This window comes from Schistocerca gregaria, chromosome 7, assembly GCF_023897955.1.
Source record: "Schistocerca gregaria isolate iqSchGreg1 chromosome 7, iqSchGreg1.2, whole genome shotgun sequence".
Lineage (NCBI taxonomy): Eukaryota > Metazoa > Arthropoda > Insecta > Orthoptera > Acrididae > Schistocerca > Schistocerca gregaria.
In genome coordinates this window covers 125,150,915-125,172,977 of record NC_064926.1, presented here as the reverse complement: position 1 = coordinate 125,172,977, position 22,063 = coordinate 125,150,915, and the positions used below count along the sequence as shown (strand labels likewise).

General features: G+C 44.9%; 1 protein-coding gene and 1 pseudogene across 1 annotated transcript in view; one reads left to right on the top strand and one right to left on the bottom strand.

Annotated features, from left to right (window-relative positions):
• Positions 1 to 22,063, bottom strand: part of LOC126281361 (semaphorin-2A-like) — a 2,101,799-nt gene that overhangs the window by 1,486,994 nt on the left and 592,742 nt on the right. The gene's annotated exons all lie outside the window — the stretch shown is intronic.
• On the top strand, positions 8,675 to 8,792 carry LOC126282596 (5S ribosomal RNA; annotated as a pseudogene).

The following is a 22,063-nucleotide window of genomic DNA, read 5'->3' as shown; positions in this document are numbered from 1 at the left end:
CTCTCTCTCCCGCTCTCTCTATCTCTTTCATAAAGCTCTTCTTTTCACATGCAAAAATGCCATGGTGATATTAGTGACACTGCTACATTACTGCTCATTATATCCATTTCTCCAGTCGGTCAATCCTTCCTTGACTAACGTAGTACGATACGGATAACGAACGACTGAAAGCCGTCAGTTATAAAGTTCCATCAGTGCGTGAGTTACGAATGACTTGCGTGACTCAAAGATTCTGTATTCAATACTCTCGTCTAGTAGGGAAGTCTCATCTGTTGCTGAGCAGGGAAAAAGCACGTCCTTCAACCCGTACTTTGAGTGCGGAGCCTTACGAGCCAATCAGGTCGCCCGGAGTGGAGATCTCAAGATCGATAGGGTCATGTGGACAGGCGGACACCCTATCCTTTCCCATGGTTGCTGACTGAAGATGCTAACATCGTACCGAACACCGTACTGCTGGGGTATTACTGAGATGAGATTTCGTAAGCTGCAGCTTCCTGTATTATTGGAGAGGTCGTTGCTTTAATTTAATTCAGTATTACGTGAGTTTTCAGCTGCATCTGCAGGAAATGCTTTTGCAGTTGAGTATCCATGTGCGCGTGTGTTTGAATACGTGAGGATCAAAATGCAATTATAATTTAGTCAATCGGGGAGAAAAATCGCCCTTCACGTTTTTTTCCATTCTCTAATTATTATTATGGGGTTTCAATGAATATGGGTTAGTTTTCTGCTTTTTCTTTCTTCTGTGAATATATGGTGTCGCACCCCCTCGACGGCCGTTAGAGGACATTTATAAGTGTTGTTTATGAATTTGTGAGTCTATTTTCTAAATAAGAACAGAACTTAATTTAAAATCTCTCAAGAATTATTTTCCTTTCGAAGTCATTTCCCTGTCCTGCGATTTCTTATGCTCATATGCATTTGTACATGCTTGCGCCATGTGCGAATACAACGTTTTTAAGATGAACTACATTCAGCAGAATTAATATTACGATAAACTGTCTTCAGAAAACTCCATATATTCCTTAATCACGTACTATTATTCAGGCAAAAAGGGCAAGTGTGCACGCAACGTAAAGTCCGAAACTTTGCATTTAATGAAACTGTTTCTTTTCGTTTGGTATGAAGAAGTACAGTGTGCAGTTACATCTGCATAGGTTCGGGGTCTCCAACAGGAAGCGAAGCATTTACACTGATTGGCTGTACCTGGACGGCTGAAGAATGTACGTGCACTATGAAAGTGAGCGTATTATCTCACGTTGCATTAATATCAATCAGATTGTGTTGTTTATTTACAAGTCAAATTAAACAGAAAGGGAAATTTCTTTAGGGCATCAATACCAGAGTTGTTATGCCCTCACTTATGAAACAACTAAGGTAATAGTAGCATTCAAAATTTCATTAGCAACGATTAACCGCGGCCCTCGATAAGTATTGTTTATTATTACAATTGCTTCTTCTCTCAAAAAGCTCCAGATACCACAACCTTGATGAACTTATTCACACTGTATGTTCAAGTATACTTTAGCTTTGGCGTGAATAACAGAACTGAGCAAAATCTCAAGACAGGTGCAAATATCTTCTTGTTACATCGAAACACACACGACTCAACGCGTCTGCATCTCGAGAACAGACTACTGGGACTGATTCAAATCTTCTGCAAGCGCGCGTGCAACACAACAGCAACACAACAACGACCATTACAAAAAAGACGGTGTCGGCAGGCACAGGTTATGTTCACCGCTTGACACACCTTAAACATCTGTGGCTACCTGACTATCGACACTCCATATAAACCGGAACAGAAGGTAAGCTTTAAAATTCCAAAAAGCAGTAAATAAGGTGATGTGTGAGGATACAGGAGCCCCATACCCACAACGTTTTACATCCGTGCCCGAACACTGTGATGCGGAAGATAGTAATTATAAGCTCTGTGCTTTAGCCGTGAAGTTTCTGGAAAAGAATCTGTGGAATATGTAGTTTTGAACACTGCTAACAGAGAAATAATAGGCGAACAACGTATTATTGCTGTCACTTTTAAGACGAGAATTAGGAACTTTCAAGAAGAGGTCTAAATGGAGGGACAAAATCAGGTAGTTGAAAGTGCAAACGATATCACTTTAATGTTTTGATGACAATGTACAATAATTAATCATCAGAGTCAGCATGTATCCACACCATTTCACCATCACTAAAGTAGCGAAGGAGATAGAAGAAATTCTATTTTTAAACGTGCCATTCACGTTACTTCAAGATAGCAGTGAGACTCGGTAATCATTTAATAATTACAAATATTAAGAGTAGACTACACGGTGACATAAAAGTATTTACATAGCATGAAAACAGATAGCTACATATCTTTCTTTCAGTCATGACCGATTTCAAGTATTTGCCCCTCTTTCCACGGAAAATTGGTAGTCGACGCCAGTTCCAGTGATGTATCTTCACTATTTACTGCACTCAAATCCGCATGTACTCTACAAGCCACGATACGAAGTGTTGTGCACCAGAATTATTGTCATCCTTTGTGATTTTATTCACATATCTTTTGAGAAAAAAGGAGTTGTTAGTACGTATCCAGGATTCCCTTATTTTATTTGCTGACGTCACACAACACGAGCAGTGTGTTCCCGATACATTTTCAATTACATTCTTTCGATTCTCTTCAGCATTGGAACAATTACGGCGGCTTTCTGACCGTCATTTGATTAGTACATCATTCGCCAATGGAACAAGGAAAGGGCAAATTGTAGTATACTGGAAGCACTGTCCTCCATAATTAATTGAAAAGTTTGTAGAGCCTAAATGTAAATTATGTGTTCATATTGTGATAGCATATTTTTGTCGACCTAAAGTACATTATGCTTATGTTGTGGGTGAAGAACCAGTTACGATCATATTCCAACCTTCCACAGTTTTGTAACAATTTCCTAAAGGTGTGATCTGTCATTATACACTACTGGCCATTAAAATTGTAACACCACGAAGATGACGTGCTACAGACGCAAAATTTAACCGACAGGCAGAAGATGCTGTGATATGCAAATGATTAACATTTCAGAGCATTCACACAAGGCTGGTGCCGGTGTAAACACCTACAACGTGCTGACATGAGGAAAGTTTCTAACCGATTTCTCATACACAAACAGTATTTGACCGGCGTTGCCTGGTGAAATGTTGTGATGCCTCGTGTAAGGAGGAGAAATGAGTACCATCACGTTTACGACTTTGATAAAGGTCGGATTGTAGCCTATCGCAATTGCGGTATATCGTATCGCGACATTGCTGCTCGCGTTGGTCGATATCCAATGACTGTTAGCAGAATATGGAATCGATTGGTTCAGGAGGGTAATACGGAATGCCGTGTTGGATCCCAGCATCCTTGTATCACTAGCAGTCGAGATGACAGGCATCTTATCCGCATGGCTGTAACGGATCGTGCAGCCACGTCTCGATTCCTAAGTTAACACATGGGGACATTTGCAAGACAAAAACCAGCTGCACGAACAGTTGGACGACGTTTGCAGCAGCATGGACTATCAGCTCGGAGACATGGCTGCGTTTACCCTTGACGCTGCATCACAGACAGGAGCGACCGCGATGGAGTACTTAAGACGAACCTGGGAGCACGAATGGCGATACGTAATTTTTTCGGATGTATCAGGGTTCTGTTTACAGCATCATGATGGTCGCATCCGTGTTTGGTGACATCACGGTGAACGCACATTTGGAGGCGTGTATTCGTCATCGCCATACTGGCGTATCACCCGGCGTGATGGTATGGGGTGCCATTGGTTATACGTTTCGGTCACCTCTTGTTCGCATTGACGGCACTCTGAACAGTGGACGTTACATTTCATATGTGTTACGACCTGTGGCTCTACCCTTCATTCGATCCCTGCGAAACCCTACATTTCAGCAGGATAATGCACGACTGCATGTTGCAGGTCCTATACTGGCCTTTCTGGGCACAGAAAATGTTCGACTGCTGCACTGGCCAGCACATTCTCAAAATCTCTCACCAATTGAAAACGTCTGGTCAATGGTGGCCGAGCAACTGCCTTGTCACAATACGCCAGTCACTACTCGTGATGAACTGTGGTATCGTGTTGAAGCTGCATGGGCAGCTGTACCTGTACATGCCATCCAAGCTCTGTTTGACACAATTCCCAGACGTATCAAGACCGTTATTACGGCCAGAGGTGGTTGTTCTGTGTACTGATTTCTCAGGATCTATGAACCCAAATTGCGTGAAAATGTAATCACATAGTTCTACTATAATATATTTGTCCATTGAATACCCGTTTTTCATCTGCATTTCTTCTTGGTGTAGCAATTTTAATGGGCAATAGTGTATATCTGCTGACACAGCCATTGTCGGTCCAATACGACGTTCGTGAGATATACCGGACGCAAAGTTTGATTCTGACGATATTTCACCGTTATAAATGGAACATTCTCAGTTTTTTAAGCTTGAGAGTATGGGATCCAGTCGCAGTCGTGTCAAATTCAGGACGTGCATATTTTGTTTACCATGCGACAGTAACATAGCAGAGAAAGAGGCGTAGGGAAGGAGTGCGACACATTCAGACTTGCCTGCCGAGTGCGCTCATCGCCCCTCTCTGTCACATCAGACTGAGTAATGGAAGGCGAGACTCGCAGCAGACGCTGCGCCCCACCAGGGAGACGCCTGCGCCGCTACGACGGCGTGTATCGCCACATGCTGGGAAGGCGCGCGTTCATCAATCACGAGACGACGGGTTCGGAACCATGGCGTGACACGGCGCTAAAGGATGGAACCTGTAGCCGGGAAGCTCGCTCAGAGGCGCGTGAAATCGGATGCTGGGGGCGTACGTGCGCCATAAGCACAAGGTTCAGCTGCTGGTTTCCAAACAGTGCACGAACTTGTAGTAAATGAATGTCTTTTCTCAGTTATTATTCGAAGCAGTGTGTATGTATACTTTTGACATACACGCACACAGGATGTAGACAAGTTTTGAGAAGTAAATAAGTGATTCAAAGGTTTCCATTTCCTGTCCAAGTCGGCATACTTGACGCTATTTCTGTTTTGTTTAATGACTGACTCACTTTTCGTCATAGAATCTTACATCTATAGCATTAAATGTAATCCTTGGCGCCAAATAGTCGAGTAAGAACACTGAAATTCATGTGGGAAAGGACGCTCTTGTGAGAGATCCTAGATGGATGTGAGTTGGCCACGCATGGAGTATTGCTGGCGATCTATTTATACTCAAATGTGTCATTTGAAATAGTCTGTGACTACAGGGGGATGGTATATAAACATTTAATGCAATAAATTCACTTGTTGATTGACAAAACATCCAGTTGCAACGTCTTGCTGTGTTGCGAGGTCATTGGTCTTATCGGATTAGGGAAGGATGGGGGAAGGCAGTCGGCCGTGCTCTTTCGAAGGAATCATCCTGACATTTGCATGGAGCAGTTTAGGGAAATCACGGAAAACCTGAATTAGGATGGCCAAACGTGGGATTGAACCTTCCTCCTCCTGAATGCGAGTCCAATGTGCTAACTACTGCGCCACCTCACTTCGTTCTGTGTTACAAAATGTTCAAATGTGTGTGAAATCTTATGGGAATTAACTGCTAAGGTCATCAGTCCCTAAGCTTACACACTACTTAACCTAAATTATCCTTAGGACAAACACACACACCCATGCCCAAGGAAGGACTCAAACCTCTGCCGGGACCAGCTGCACAGTTGATGAGTGTAGCGCCCTAGACTGCTCCGCTAATCCCGCGCGGAACTGTGTTACATCATGCGATCATTTGCATAATTATGTTGCACAGTAACTTCAATAAATTCGTTTTATACATATATGACAGACTTTCTGGTATTCGTCCTTTACATTTCCGTGACAATACTTCCAGCTGGTCACATAATTTATGCTCATGCTCATGAAGTAAGTGCCAAATAAGTATTCCTGTAGATGCAGACCAGCATCTGTGGGACACCAGTTTTCAAGACATGAGGTACAGCCAGTACAATATTGACAGCCACATGGGAAGACCAATAGACTTGCTGTAAATCGGAAGGACCCAATTTAGAATCCTGGCAGGGTCGCCAAATGTTGCACAGCTAATGTCCAGGAACTGAATGCTGTGTCACCCAGGTTTGGCCACTTAACTTTTGGAGGCAGTGTAGTAATCAGATTCCTACAGACCTTGAATCACTGTCACTTGTTTGTTATATGTATATTCATTTACAAAACAAATATTTAATGTAAGTACTTTGTTATTAATACTGAATAAAGTGAGATATATTCACTATTGTCATTGTGATTATGCCAGGCTGAGTTCTGAGACATTATTTGTCTAGTATATTACCATAGTAACTAGACAAAAAAATGGTTCAAATGGCTCTGAGCACTATGGGACTCAACTGCTGTGGTCATCAGTCCCCTAGAACTTAGAACTACTTAAACCTAACTAACCTAAGGACATCATACACAGCCATGCCCGAGGCAGGATTCGAACCTGCGACCTTAGCAGTCTCACGGTTCCGGACTGCGCGCCTAGAACCGCGAGACCACCGCGGCCGGCGGTAACTAGACAGCTTACCTAGAACCATTCTTAGCCTGTTATTCTGGGAAGTTCTTGCGTTATGCAGCTATAGCGCTGTTGCATCGGAAAATAAAGTACCTCTTCTTTTCACTGACTGATTGGTCATTGACATACAGTATTATACAAGACTGCAACGGGAACACTGTCTTGGGGAAGGTCATTTTTCTGTAGTTACTATTTGTAAATTTCTTTCTCCACAATAACGATGTCATGCAACTGCTGGTTATGAAGGAAGTTTTTTATCATATCACTGCGCCAGGAAACAAGCGCATCCGTGTGGCAGGATGAGCACAATGGCGGAGCCTTTGAGGCATACAGCCGTTTCTAGGAAGAGAGGCGTATGAATATCGGTCTACATTTACTCTTCCTTCATTAACACATCTACTGTGGTGGCTGCATTTTTTGCGTGTGTTGCTCAGCTGCAGATAGTATCTACTTCTCAGTCTTCATCTGCATCTACGATTACATCTACCACCATTCCCCAACTTTTCTTCTTTCGCTGATTCATTCTTCGATGGTTCATGGAAAAGTGCGGTAGGAAATAGATAATGTTATATGATGAAAACTTTGACTGAATGCTTCCAAACAAAAGCTCTAGTATTTCCATATCTCTGGGTTATGTTGAATACAATTTCATCTTCATGCAAGCTTATTTTATAGTACAGACAAAATACTGTGAGTAGATGATGGCTATTGGATGTCTATAGAGACTACAACTATTCAATATGGAGATAGCAACATAGCATACGCACAGGATGTGCACGTGCAGCTTACTATCATCTTTCGGCCATTAAGAATGGTCGAATAACTGTCATTAGGGACATGGAAGTATTATACTCTCACACTGTACAGAGAGTTAATCGGTTGGCTGCAGAACAACGACTGAAGAATGACTCAGGGTAACAGTGTGACAACAAGAGCAGGCACGGGGCCTTCCCGGAGAACTGCACCACGAGATGACCATAACGTTGTTCCAGTGGCTCAAACAGAGGAACAACAACAGCTGAAATTCGGTCAGATGCTAAAGGTGAAATGCCACCACATTGAAAACAGATTACTGGTAGCCGGGCCGAGGTCTTCAATTGCCATTTACTGCTGGCAGCGTACCACAAACATGAAATCAGTACGGTGTACAGCCGGAGTGAACGAGACTTTGCATGGCATTCCGTGGAGTTCAGCGGCGAGACCTGTTTCTGTTTTTGGTGGTCAGATCGACGTCCACGTTTTCGCTGCCTACTCATTGAAAGATAGATCATGTTATATGACGAAAACATTGGTGTGAGGAGCGATTGAATGTGAGAACAGGACGGATTGTTACTTGTTGGAGGTAAGCATGCTCTCCAGTCTGTGTAAAGACTGGTGAAAGCTGCGGTCATACCATGCCTGATCAGTGAAGCAAAATGCTTATTCCAACAGAATAACGCAATTCCACAAACTGCAATTCACACTAAATACGCCTTGAGGAATGCGAGAATTCTCGACGGACAAACACTACTTTGCAATGGAATGTAAATTTAGTCATTCAATATCCGTTTCATGAGGAACATATCGACAATGTTTGATAAATATCGAACGGTTTCATGGCGTAGCACTTTCATCCTCGCCAGTCTCAGAAATTTTGATAAATTTCCCTGTAAGCTGAAATTCTTCTGATTTTACCGTCATGCATCATTTGGGAAATATAGGTCTGCGTGGGAAGAAGTTATAGCTTGACACTTCTGGTACGTATGCTCTTGTAGCTTTGACAGCAATCCCCTCCAAAATATAAAATGATTCGCTTGTAGCGTCACTGCTTGAGTTTGAAGAAAATTACTTTTAGCTTGTTAAGCATTTCCTGAAGGAAACGCACCATTTTTCTTTGAATTTTCTCTAACGACTTTAATAATCTCGGTGGATAATCTGCCCAGACTGACGAGAAATACACAAAATCGGCCGAAAGATATGTATAATATCATTTTATTTTTCTAAAATTAATTTCATAAAATCAATCAACTTTAAATAACCCTGGACGAAGTCTCCTGTATATATTACGGTTGTGAAATGTATCGTACGTTACAACTCAGTCCCTGTGTGATTCGGCCAACGGCCTTGCCGCAGTGGTAACACCGGTTCCCGTCAGATCACCTAAGTTAAGCGCTGTCGGGCTGGGCTAGCACTTGGATGGGTGAACATTCGGTCTGCCGAGCGCTGTTGGCAACCGGGGTGCACTCAGCCCTTGTAGGGCAAACTGAGGAGCTACTTCATTGAGAAGTAGCGGCTCCGCTCTCGTAAACTGACATACGGCCGAAGGAGCGGCGTGCCGATCACATGCCCCTCCATACCCGCATTCAGTGACGCCTATGGGCTGCAGATGACACGGCGGCCGGTCGGTACCGTTGGGCCTTCATGACCTGTTCGGAAGGAGATTTGTTTCTCTGTGATTCACAGTGTTTATCATTTTGCGTTTTTTTTGTTGCATTTGTCTTGATGAAATTATATAACCAGAGCACAAACAATTGATAAACCATTCCAGTGACGTATAACACAGCCAGAGCCGAAGACAGGTCAATGGGACGCGAGCACCGACCGCCGCCAGACATCGCTCAGCAAAAGTGAGCAGCTGCCATGTCTCGGTCATTGACCCTGTTCCAGACACATCCACCAGCCACAGAAATGCTGCCACTTCAGCGTTGTCAGTGCAAGACCTCTGCATTTAATGCCCCTGGTCCAGCTCGTCACTGGGTTGACCAGCTGGGCAATGTAGCCGCGATGTAACTATGTCGCATATGCCAACGCCACCACAGAGCTCTTAACCACTGACCACTGCCTTACCCTACAAGGCAGCTGCGTACTCCGCCACCTCCACGAGACTTCGCCAACAGGATGATGCCTCCGTCTCATGGCCGGGGCACAGCAGAGTCTGATAGCTGCCCACTGCTGCTCTAGAGTTGTCAGTCCAGACTCGACCTGCCACACAGTCAGAGAACGCCGCCAGCTGCCTCATATCGTTAGCCGAGCCGCGTCCAATGTGCTGCTCACCACCATAGACTCAGGAAGGGAACACGAAAAGTGCCATAATCCTATTTCCCCAAAACGTAGCTCAGTGGAGGACTAGACAGAATAAGTGACACGTGTCTCGGCTTACCCTATGACCTTTCCTGAAATAACGGCGGTCAAAGTTTTCGATTTATTTTCTAGGTGCGTTATATGCCTTTTAGCGCGGTATACCCTCATAGAAACGGTGGCTCAGTGGATCCGTCTGGTATATCACCGTCAATGACAAATAGGTCAACCAGTTTCGTTCGCACCGCATCTGCCTCAACGACACATACCTATGCGTTCACTGAGCTATGGACTACACAGTGGCCCACAGGTTCCCATGAGGACCATCTGGAGACTGCGAAGCGTATCTTGGCTTCCCTTACCCGCCAGACACCTACTCAGATCACTGTCCAGCCGCGTTTATTCACGGGTGTGATTCATTATTCTGAAACGAAAATTAACGCTGTGAATTGGATACGAGGCCTTACGGTCCTCTACCGTTTTGGGTCCGACGAAAACTCGGGACTGGGTTATTGGATGTACCTTAATGATCAACACTGCGCATTTGTTCGCATCTGCAAATACAAACACTTCTTTTCAAATTATCCATGGAGCTCCTTTCATGACCCACCTCCCAGTTGTAACGTGATGTTGATTTTTATTTTGGCGACATGATGCTCTGAACGAACTACAAACGGAATCTCCATAAAAATTTGTAGAATACACGTTTCGTTGTTCCACCATCCGATGTCGGAATTTCAGTATTTCAGTATAAATATAGAGAGAGATTTCATGTTTGGCTATATATATATATATATATATATATATATATATATATATATATATATATATATATATATATAGAGAGAGAGAGAGAGAGAGAGAGATTTCATGTTTGGCGCTACCCTGTATGTTCTCTTCCCATACTTACTTCCTTTCCTACACCATTTTAGTAAGTGACTATGTGTTTTCGGCCAGGCCTAGATAGACGCCAAAGCATTAAGAGGAGCAGTTCTTTTTGTCTTAGGGTACAAGTGGCCGTGGCAGGTAGATTATTTTGTAGCTCCCTTTCCTGTTCAGGAAAGAAAGAAAATGCAGTAGATAACGTTTTGGGTTAATATGCAGGAGGTCGAGGGTTCGATTCTAGGTCAAGGCTTATTTCTTTTCATTTTTCAGTTACATTCTGCCATTAAATACCGTAGTTACACCGTTTCTTAAGCCAAACGTATCCGACATTTACATACAACAGTGTTTTGTAACGGTGAACATAACAAAAACGTGATCAGACAAGTCAGAAATAGGCAGTTCAAACAAAGGACACAATAACTTCAAAAACAATATCAGTTTCGAGATGCTAAAGATGACTGCACAGTTAAATAACTCGGCATTTACTAGTCATTTATACTACGTCCACTCAAATGTAGCACACTAGCAAAAGTGACAATAATAACTTCCGTATTAATGACCACATGACGTTTACAAATGAATACGTTGTCCTCAGTGCAGACACTCAAAGCGAACCCCTGCCTGTCCAAACAGTGCGCGGCCCACTGGATCATACAGCTCTGGACTCTTCGAAACATGGCTGCATCCACAGATAGAAGTTCAGCACAGAAAAAAGTGCTTAGTTTAATTAAAAAGCATGTCTGAAGAAGATTAATACACGAATGTTTTCCAGTGTATAATGATATGAAGTTGTCCTTATTTGTCTACTAATTGTGTATCAGATCAATGAATTAAAAAACAAAGAAAATTATTTGAAACTGCTTTCGGTAAAATTCCTGCAGAGTATCTTCAGCCACAATGAATTGCATGAGCCAGTTTTCGGAAAAGTGATCTGTTATCCATGGTTTGTCACGAAATAACTGCGAAGGTGCGGAATTTTTAGCAATCTTAACGGCGTTTTTCTCCCCAGTGAGATTCATACGAAGAAATATCATTGTGGCAAACCCTTACGTAATGCTTGCGGTGTTTGGAATCTATGTGTTTCGAATGATTCTACGATGGATATCATCCAACGGAATGCGCCAAATGTTCCTGAAGAACAAATACGTGAAAAAAATACAAGAATCAATATAATAATTGATACGAGAATGAAATAACAGATTATGAGAATTTAAAAGGATTATAATCTGTTAACGTATTATATATTACATGTACGACGCTTACAACTGGATTTCACAGTTGTACATGGAGCGCTCTTAGACGATCACGAGTGCCCTCCAAAGCTCCACACTCACACGAGGGCGTAGCCCGCTTCCCAAGCCGGCACAGATATGGCAGATGCGGCTGATGTGCAACAGACCTCTCCTAAGTTGAAAGTACTTAAGTTGCATCCCTTCCAGGATTCTTGGCAGTAATCTGTATGTTCTACGTCCTGTCTCGTCGGTCTCCCATGTCTCTTGCCACAGCTCCTTCCCTCACCTCCTGATCAAAATTTTTTCCTCTACTTTAACACTCATGACCTCTGCTGTCTTGCAGCTCTGCTCTCTCCACCCAGTACCAGGCTGCTTGCCCTCGTATTTTGATGTCGTTTGGGCAACGCCCCGTTAACACTACCTAGGACCCTTCCAGATTTGTGCTATATGTCCCAACTGAACGTAGTAGCATGTTACATTGCACTATTCGCACGGTCATAAAAGGTTTGACCTTCGTGAGCGTGTATCCAACTCCGGAGCCGTAACCTACGATGGAAGTGAGTATACAGGGTGATTCAAAAACAATACCACAACTTTAGAAATTTAAAACTCTGCAACGACAAAAGGCAGAGCTAAGCACTATCTGTCGGCGAATTAAAGGAGCTATAAAGTTTCATTTAGTTGTACATTTGTTCACTTGAGGTGCTGTTGACTAGGCGTCAGCGTCAGTTGATAACTTTTTGTGTTATTGAGTACGCCAGAAGTGAATCGACGACAGTTGTTCAGCGTGCATTTCGAACGAAGTATGGTGTTAAACCTCCTGATAGGTGGTGTATTAAACGTTAGTATAAACAGTTTACAGAGAATGGGTGTTTGTGCAAAGGGAAAAGTTCTGGACGGCTGAGAACTAGTGATGAAAATGTAGCTCGCATCCAGTATCTGGACATGTTAGAGAATTGGCTGTTCCCTCAGCTCGAACAAGAAGCACAACAATTCATATTTCAGCAGGATGGAGCGTCACCACATTGGCACTTATCTGCCCGTAACTACCTGAACGTCAACTACCAGAGGCGATGGATCGGCCGCCAGGCAGCCCGTGACAGAGCACTTCATCACTGGCCTCCAAGAAGCCCTGATCTTATCCCCTGCGATTTTTTCTTATGGGGGTATGTTAAGGATATGGTGTTTCGGCCACCTCTCCCAGCCACCATTGATGATTTGAAACGAGAAATAACAGCAGCTATCCAAACTGTTACGCCTGATATGCTACAGAGAGTGTGGAACGAGTTGGAGTATCGGGTTGATATTGCTCGAGTGTCTGGAGGGGGCCATATTGAACATCTCTGAACTTGTTTTTGAGTGAAAAAAACCTTTTTAAATACCCTTTGTAATGATGTATAACAGAAGGTTATATTATGTTTCTTTCATTAAATACACATTTTTAAAGTTGTGGTATTCTTTTTGAATCACCCTGTATTTCAATTGGATATGCAGGGAGATGAAATGTCTTACATCTGATTCGAGAGAAATTTTTAAGTACTTCCAGCGATCTCTGGGGCACGGTCTCAACGTTTGTGACGAAGTTCCTGTAGTGTCTAAGAAGCCTGCATACTCGGTTCGCTACACAAACAATCAAACAAGTCGTATTGACGAGTTTCTTTACAGTAAGAAAATTACAATACTTAACTTTTGACAATTACACAGATGTGTCGCAAGCTAGGCGCGACATACAAAATAATCAATCTTCTTCCGTATAGAGAATCTCAAGTCTGTGACAGAGTACAAGCGAAGTGACTAGAGTTGTCCCTGCTGTCGAAGTCACTATCCTTGAAGCTGCTACTGAACTGGGTCATCACCAGTCGGTCGTGGCACTTATGTCCTCTTCGCGTAGGGGCTGCTGCTGTCGTGTCGTCGTCCCAGGGAGGTCCGGTCAGCGTGCGATTGGCTGATCTCTTCTGACAGCCTTCCCTTCCCTGTCGTTCCCGATTGGCGTGACGGGGCTTTACTTTAAGCCGTAACAGTTCCAGTTTTCATCAACGACGCCTGCGGGTTATCGGGCCTCAAGCCGCTGAAGAAATGGCGAGCCATCGATTCTTGCAATTCTGTTTCTGTTTAATTGCCCCTTTACCAACAAATAAGTAAATTTGTTTGTGGGCATACTGCATTTCGGCTTCTCAGCACCATTCCGATACTCTTTCTCAAGCTCTAAATCCAAGGAGCTATAAGCGCCAACCCCTAGCACACCGTCGCTGCGATGTAGACAGTCCAGTAATGGCTTCATATTATCGTCCCAAAAGAGTGGCCCCAGAACAGAGCCCAGCGGGCACCCCATCGTTATCATTTTACTGACACGCTCGCTAGCGGACAATAGCCAGATCTCTCTTCCCTCACAATAGCTTCTCCGACAACCGTATAGCTGTCCTGGACATTATTTCTCCCGCAAGCACCAGAAGAGCGAAGGCCAGCACAGATGGTCAAAGGCGCCACTGATATCCACCATGGTGCTGACTGTATACTTGTGCGGAACTGAGCCACAGACCTCGGCCGCCAGAGCAACAGCGTCAGACGTTGGACGCCCTGCCGAAAGCCGAAATGACTGTAACTCATCCCACATACCACTCTGTGGGCTGCCAGTCTGTCAGCCAGCAACTTTTCGAAAGGTTTCCCAAGGCGCTCTAATAAACATATAAGCCTGTATGATTTTGCCTCTGTGGGGTTCTCGTCCGAACCTTCCTTTATGATTAGCACAGTTGCCTTCTTCCGAAAGGTCGGAAGTCTCTGCAACCTCAGACACTAACTATGTAGCATCGTCAAAGGCGCAACTAGATGTGGGGGAAGGAACTGCACTATTTCCGCTACAGTGCTGTCTGGCCCTGGAGCTTTACCCCTCTTAAGAGACTTTATTTGAGGATCCACTTCCTTCTTCGGAAGCACTTATACCATAGTATCATTTATGTACTCAGATTCATATTCCTCTCAAATAGGACGCTGCTTGTCTGTGTCTGCATGTATTCCTGTATCATTGTCAGGCAAGAAGGACCGGAGCAGGACGTCAGCAGTTTCCCCCCAAGACTCCGTCAACCGGTCCCCGTTCCTGATGGTGGAAAACACCAGAGGCAATCTGATTTTCTCTCTTACTAATTTGAATGGAAGGCCCCAGGGGTCGATTGCCAGCTGGTCCATCATATACCGCTCCCAGCTTCGGAGTCTGACAGCTCCTCGGCTTCCCGGTACTACCGAAACCAGTGCTGTTTATCTTCCCAGACGACACTTCGCTGATTATACCTCTTCACCCTTCTGACACACGGAAGCATGTGTCCCGGTTCGGCAGACCATGGCGATGGTGGGGCTGCTAAGACCCTCTCCTGGTTGGTACGGCTGCTTTCATCACCGTGGTAACCGCCCTAAGGAGTTCCTCAGCGTACTCCTCGACGCTGTCTTTACCTTCTGTGCAATAGTGCGGTAGCTTCCTGGCAGATTAAAACTGTGTGCCGGATCGGGGCTCGCATTCGCGACATTATCCATTCGCGGGCAAGTGCTCTACCGACTGCGCTACCCAAGCACGACTTACGACCTGACCTCGCAGCTTTACTTGCGCCAGTATCGCGTCTCCTACTTCTGCAATGTAGTAGTTCTTACTTTGTTTCTTCCATCGAGCTTTGTTACTTGGCAGTTACACGAAAGTTACTTTCGTCCTTAGGTTTCGCACACCACTGCTTATCTTGTGAAAAGAGACGAAAATGAAATTGAGGACGAAAACGAATTGAACATTTGGGTAACGCGGTCGCATATCAACCGATGATGTACTCTTTTTGACGGGATGAAAGGGATGTGACACATCTATCCCTTGCACACATTGTAACAGATCGCACAGGTTCTCCAAATTCAAGGCGGAGGGAGGAGAAAGGAAAGATAAGGGAAGGAATTGATGATATCAGCTTCATCGGGACGTCATGTGGAATCAGCGACGACGAATGAAAATTGTGCCTGCTTCCTAGGCAGTAGTGTTAACCACCGCACCACCCAAGTACAGTGTCTGTCGCAACTGCACCATCTTTCTCGCTATGATCCGCACCCGACTCAGATTCCCAGCTAGCGCCACCTATCCACAGTCCCCATCCATGTCCTCCATGCACACTAAGTTTAGATTCCAGCTGGGTGTAGAACAGTACAATGCACCCTCACTGAAGATTGTGGATCCATTGCCGAACAAGGCGGTTCAGTTATGTCTGTTCGTGGTATCAGTTGTTTCAGACATGTCACGTACTCATGTCGGGAACAAGCCGAGATGGTGTTTGTGTATGGCCGAGCAGATGGAAACGGTCGAGAAGCAGCACGGCAGAACCAAATCAAGTACACTTACAGACACCTGCCACAACACACAATATTTCAAGGCCTTTTTGGGCGTTTGTGTGATGATGGGTCCTTTCAGAGAATGTGCAGGGATTTAGAAGGCTGTGCTTACACCAGGTCCAGGATCTGACCCTAGACCGTATCCATCTGCTTGGCTGTACACAGACACCGTCTCGGCTTGTTCAAGATATGAATACCAGGCCGTTCTGCTGCGTCAGTGACACAGTCTGGAACACATAAGGAACACACGGCACGTGGTAAGGTAAACTGTTATTCCTCAGCGCCATCTACACTGAAGCTCCAAAGTAACTGGTATAGGGGTGTGTATGCAAATACAGAGATATGTAAACAGGCAGGATACGCCGCTGCGGTCGGATACGCCTATACAAGACAAAAAGTGTCTGGCGCAGTTGTTAGGTCGATTACTGGTGCTTCAATGGCAGGTTATCGATTTGATTGAATTTGAACGCGGTGTTACAGTCGGCTCACGAGCGACGGGACACAGCATCTCCGAGGTAGTGATGAAGTGGGGATTTGCCAGTATGACCACCAAGAATCTCGTAAAACATCAAATCTCCGACAACGCTGAGGGCGGAAAAATATCCTGCAAAAACGGAACCAGCGACGACTGAATAAAATCGTTCAACGTGGCAGAACTGCAACCCTTCCGCAAAACGCCGCATATTTCAATGCTGGACCATCAGTAAGTGTCAGCGCGCGAACCCTTGAACTAAATATTATCGATATGGGCTTTCAGGGCTGAAGGCTCACCCGTGTACCCTTGATGATGGCTCGACACAAAGCCGACAATGGACTGTTATGACTGGACACAACATGCCTGACCACACGAGTCTCGTTTAAAATTGTATACAGCGGATGAACGTGCACGGGTTGGAGACAACCTCATGAATCCATAGACTGTGCATGTCAGCAGGGGACTGTTCAAGCTGACGGAGACTCTGTAATGGTGTGGGGTGGATGCAGTTCGAGTGATATGGGATCGCTGATACGTCTAGATACGACTCTGACAGATGACCCGTATCGTAATCATCCTGTCTGACCAGCTGCATCACCGAGCGACGTGGAGCAGTGGTTAGCACACTGGACTCGCATTCGGGAGGACGACGGTTCAATCCCGCACCCGGCCATCCTGATTTAGGTTTTCCGTGATTTCCCTAAATGTCTTCAGGCAAATGCTGGGATGGTTCCTTTGAAAAGGACACGGTTGACTTGCTTGTCCATCCTCCCATAATCCGATGAGGCAGATGACCTCACAGTTTGGTTTCCTCCCCCAAAACAACCCAACCCTTAAACCACCTGCATCCGTTCATGTTCATTATGCATTCCGACGGACTTCAGCAGAACAATGCTTTAGTGGCTCCAGGAACACTCTTCTAAGTTTAAATACTTCCACTAGCCACCAAACTCCCTAGACATGAACATTATTGAACATATCTGGGATCCCTCGCAACGTGGTCTTACGGATCTATTGACAGCCTTGCAGGTTTCATGGTGTCAATTCCCTCCAGCAATACTTCAGACATTAGTGGAATCCACGACAGGTCGTGTGCGGCACTTCTGCGGTCTCGGTGGTGGGGAGGCTACACGATATTTGGCAGGTGTACCATTTTCTTTGGCTATTCAGTGTACAACGGTTACGATACATTTCCGTTCATAGAACCTTTGTTCCTTCATTTCCAGTCAGGAATCCGTCCCTGCACTTTGTCGGTTTGTTCACCCTGTCTAAGTTAAGTTTCCGTTTACCAGCCCAGAGAGAGGTTTCAAAAAAATTGATAGTTGGAGAAATGCCTGCGACGCTGTCACTAGAGACGACTGTCTCGCTGTTAACTCGTCACCCCAGAACGGCGGCCAACCACGTTCTGCGCCCCGTCACGGCCGCTGTTGCTCCGGAGGCCAGCCGGTCGTTCGATATTCAATTTTCTCGAAAGGGAACAATTATCTGGGAAACTGCGCGCCAGAGTTGCCGAGCCGAGCCCGCAACCGGCCTATCGGCTACTCTGCCCTCCCCGTATTTCAGCCAGGTCGGCAGTTTGTTGTGGTCGCCCGGGAGTTGCCGCGAGAGAGCGGGAGCGGTGTTTAAGGGGTCGGTGTGTGCGAGTCGTGGGAGTGGGCGAAGGAGAGGACGGCCCGGGACGGGACGGACGAGGCGCGGCGCTGATGAAACTGGCTCGGTAAATACCGCGGCGGCAATTTGCCAGCGGTCCGGTTATAAACACGCAAACCGCAGGCGGGCGGGCTCGGCGGCGGATTAAACGGCGCGCCCGCCGCGGCGTCTACCTGCCGAGGCGCAGAGGCCGCGCCGCGAATACACCGCCGCCCGGCGGCTGCTGCACTCGGCGGTCTCGCCAGAAATCCCGCAAAGCTCGCGGCCGCACTCGTACACAAATCAGCTTAGCGAGAGGGGCTGAGCCCCGCCCTTTGCTGACGCGCCAGAATGCTTCTGTCTGGTCGCGGTAGACGCGAGCGTGCGCGCGAGGGAGGCTGAAGGTTATGTGCGCTACAGCAAAAGGGTCCCACATTCTGTTTTCAGTTTTCCTGAAACAAGACAGCTTAACGTTTTTGCAGCAGGTGCGTTAGGTTAACACAAAGAGGGACACACATGATTATTTAAAATACATCCACTGAGAGACGCTCTAAGGCACAGATTCCCAAACTGGAGGTCGCGACCCCTTGGGGGGCGGGTGTTGCCATCGGGTTGCCATCAAAGCGTTTACTGACGAGTTGCAACTATGGAAACGTAAATTTTAGCCTGCAATTATTCCTACTTTCCCAGATTGTTTGGAATACTGGAAGCAGCCCGATTTCACCACGATTTTAAGGATACTGATACTAAGAGTAAAATATCGGTCCATTTGCAGCACCTCATTGATGAATTCGAACGATACGTCCCAAACAGTTGTGATGATAAAATTTATTTTAGGTTAGCGAGGGATCCATTTTACGTTGACGTGGATGTGTTGCCAGACAGACTACAAGAGGAAGCTTAGAAATTAAAAATGATTCTGCAGCGAAGTATGACTTTGAGAAGATGGATAAGCTTTTATTTTGGGTGAAATATCTCACGGTGTATCCCAGCACAGCAGAACAAGCACTGAAACTGTATTTATCATTTTCAAGCACTTATTTGTGCGAAAGAGCATTTTCAGCGGTAGTGGCGATAAAAAATAAGCTTAGAAGCAAACTTAGTGTTGCCAATGATTTAAGTTGCGCCGTTTCTACTATTCAGCCAAGAATTCAAAATATTGTAATAAATATGCAAGCTCATCCTTCACATTGATTTATTTATTTGTTTCTTGCCATATGTGTGTGGAAATAATATTTTTATAATAAATACGTCACAACTATCCTTACATATAAGTAATACTGTTAAATTATAAAAAACTATTTCGGAGAAACAATATAAAATAAACATAGTGAAACTAAATTAAATATAAATACTGCGTCTGATCCTTATAGATTCACGTGTTACATGTGGCATGTTATTTCAACTAATACTAGTATTTCTTCTGGATGAAAACACAGCGAAAATTTATCCTAGATATGGCAAGCGAAGAGTAGTCCTAAAATCGTATACTGGTGAAGAAATGGTGTGCAGCAAGGGAAAGTAATCAAGGTAAGGAAGTTGTTTTACTCATATTTTTTACAGTTCTGTGTAATCTTCAAAATTATTTCGTAAAACTATTTTTTTATTTTTGTCTGGTTCTGAGAACTGGGCCTTTGCCGCCGTTCAGTAACTGCCGTCGTTGACACAAATGCCAACCTATGCGCAATGACAATGGGGAGCGCTATAGGCTTACAAATCAGTGATGTTCGTTAACACCGTAACTGAGTGACTAGTTTTGATAATGAGTGAAAGTAATAAGCTACACTCAACTTAAAATATTTGCCCGCATCCACTAATCTGCAAAGGTCGCAAATATTTTTCCTTGTTAACCAAGGAATTTCTTTACTTTAGGAGTGGCTTATAATCACTAGAGTAGAATGATGACATAATAACTGCGACTCGATAGATTAACAGCCCACCATCTTACATGACGTCACCATCACAAATTTTTCAATACTTTCTTGATAATTAATAGATGTGTCTATATTTTTTTTAGTGGGACGGGCACGGAAGTTTCCTTTTCGGCAGAAGGGGGCGAGACAAACAAAAGTTTGGGACCCTCTGCTCTAAGGGAGACGGAGGATCGTAGACGCAGGACAGACTTCAACGAGATGTACGTGCTGGACCCGGTCAGGATGGAAAAATGAGCGGGAAGCGCGGCGTCCGCTGTTGTCAGAAAAAAAGTTTTTCGAAGAATAAACTGTTTCCAGTCACCGATGGAGATTTTATTTCTCAAAAAGCCTAGGAGGTACACTACTCATACTTGCTACGGCAACAGGAGGCTCGCGCAAATAAGATGAGAGCCATTGCACGCCCAAAGGAGGAACTAGTGGACATGTCGGATCGCGGACCGAGCTGGCAGCCAAGAAAGCGCTCTCAATACAGACTTATTCTCACAAACCCCTTTGGCGTTCCCCACGTGACGTGCCGCGATGCTCCAATTGCTGAGCAGACGGTGCTTCAGTGGGCGTCCGTCCGTCGGCGGGACTCAACACAGCGTCCCTAGACAGCGGTTCCACCGTAGGACGATGTTCAAGTGGACTGGTTCAAATGGCTCTCTGCACTATGGGACTTAACATCCGAGCTCATCAGTCCCCTAGAACCTAGAACTACTGAAACCTTACTAACCTAAGGACATCACACACATCCATGCCCGAGGCAGGATTCGAACCTGCGACCGCAGCGGTCACGCGGTTCCAGACTGTAGCGCCTAGAACCGCTCGTCCACAGCGGCCGGCAAGTGGACTGGGAGTGGATGATACACAAGACTAAGCCGGCCCAGCCCCAGCCACTGTCTTAATAAAAAGGCAGTATCGTACGTAGTGTGAAAGTCAATTACAATGGAATATTCGAAAAAAAAAATGGAAAACTTGCTTTTCCTCTCACTGTAATACAGCACATAAAGTGAAGTTGAAAATCTAACAGTCATGGGGGAATGGAATGCAGTTGTAGGGGAAGAAGCAGAAGAAAAGGTCACTGGACAACATGGGATTGCTATAAAGAATGAAAGAGGAGAAAGACTAATAAATTTCAGCTAGTCGTAGCGAATACGCCGTTCAAGAGTGACAGTAGGAGGAGGTATACTTGGAAAAGACCGGGTCGTACGGGAAGATTTCAGTTATATTACATCATGGTCAGGCAGAGATTCCGAAATCAGATACTAGATTGCAAGGATAAGCTCAGGTCACATTGTAGTAATGATGAAGAGTAGGCTCAAGTTTAAGAGATTAGTGGGCAAGAATCTATATGCAAAGGAGTGGGATGCGGAAGTGATAAGGAATGACGTGATACGCTTGATGTTCTCAAAGGCTATAGACACGGCTGTAAGGAATAGCTCAATAGGCAGTACACTTGTAGAGGAATGTACTATCACATGGGTAATCACAGTTCGAAAGGAAAACATAGTTACAAAGAAGATAACTAGAAGAAACCACGGTAACATAAGAAATACTTTAGTTGATCGATGAAAGAAATAAGTAACAAAACGTTCTGCTAAATTCAGGAATACAGAAATAAAAGTCGTTGAGGAGTAAAATACAAAGGAAGTGCAAGAAAGCTAAGACGAAATGGCTGAATCAAAAATGTGAAGAAATCTAAGAAGAAATCATTGTCGGAAGATCTGACAGCATAAAGGGAAAGTAAAAACAATCTTCGGTAAAATTAAAAGTAATGGTGGTAACATTAAGAGTGCAATGATAATTCCACTGTTAAAAGCAGAGGAGAGAGCGGATAGGTTGGAAGAGTACATTGAAGGGGATATTTGTCAGCCGGCCGTTGTGGCCGAACGGTTCTAGGCGCTTCAGTCCGGAACCGCGCTGCTGCTACGGTCG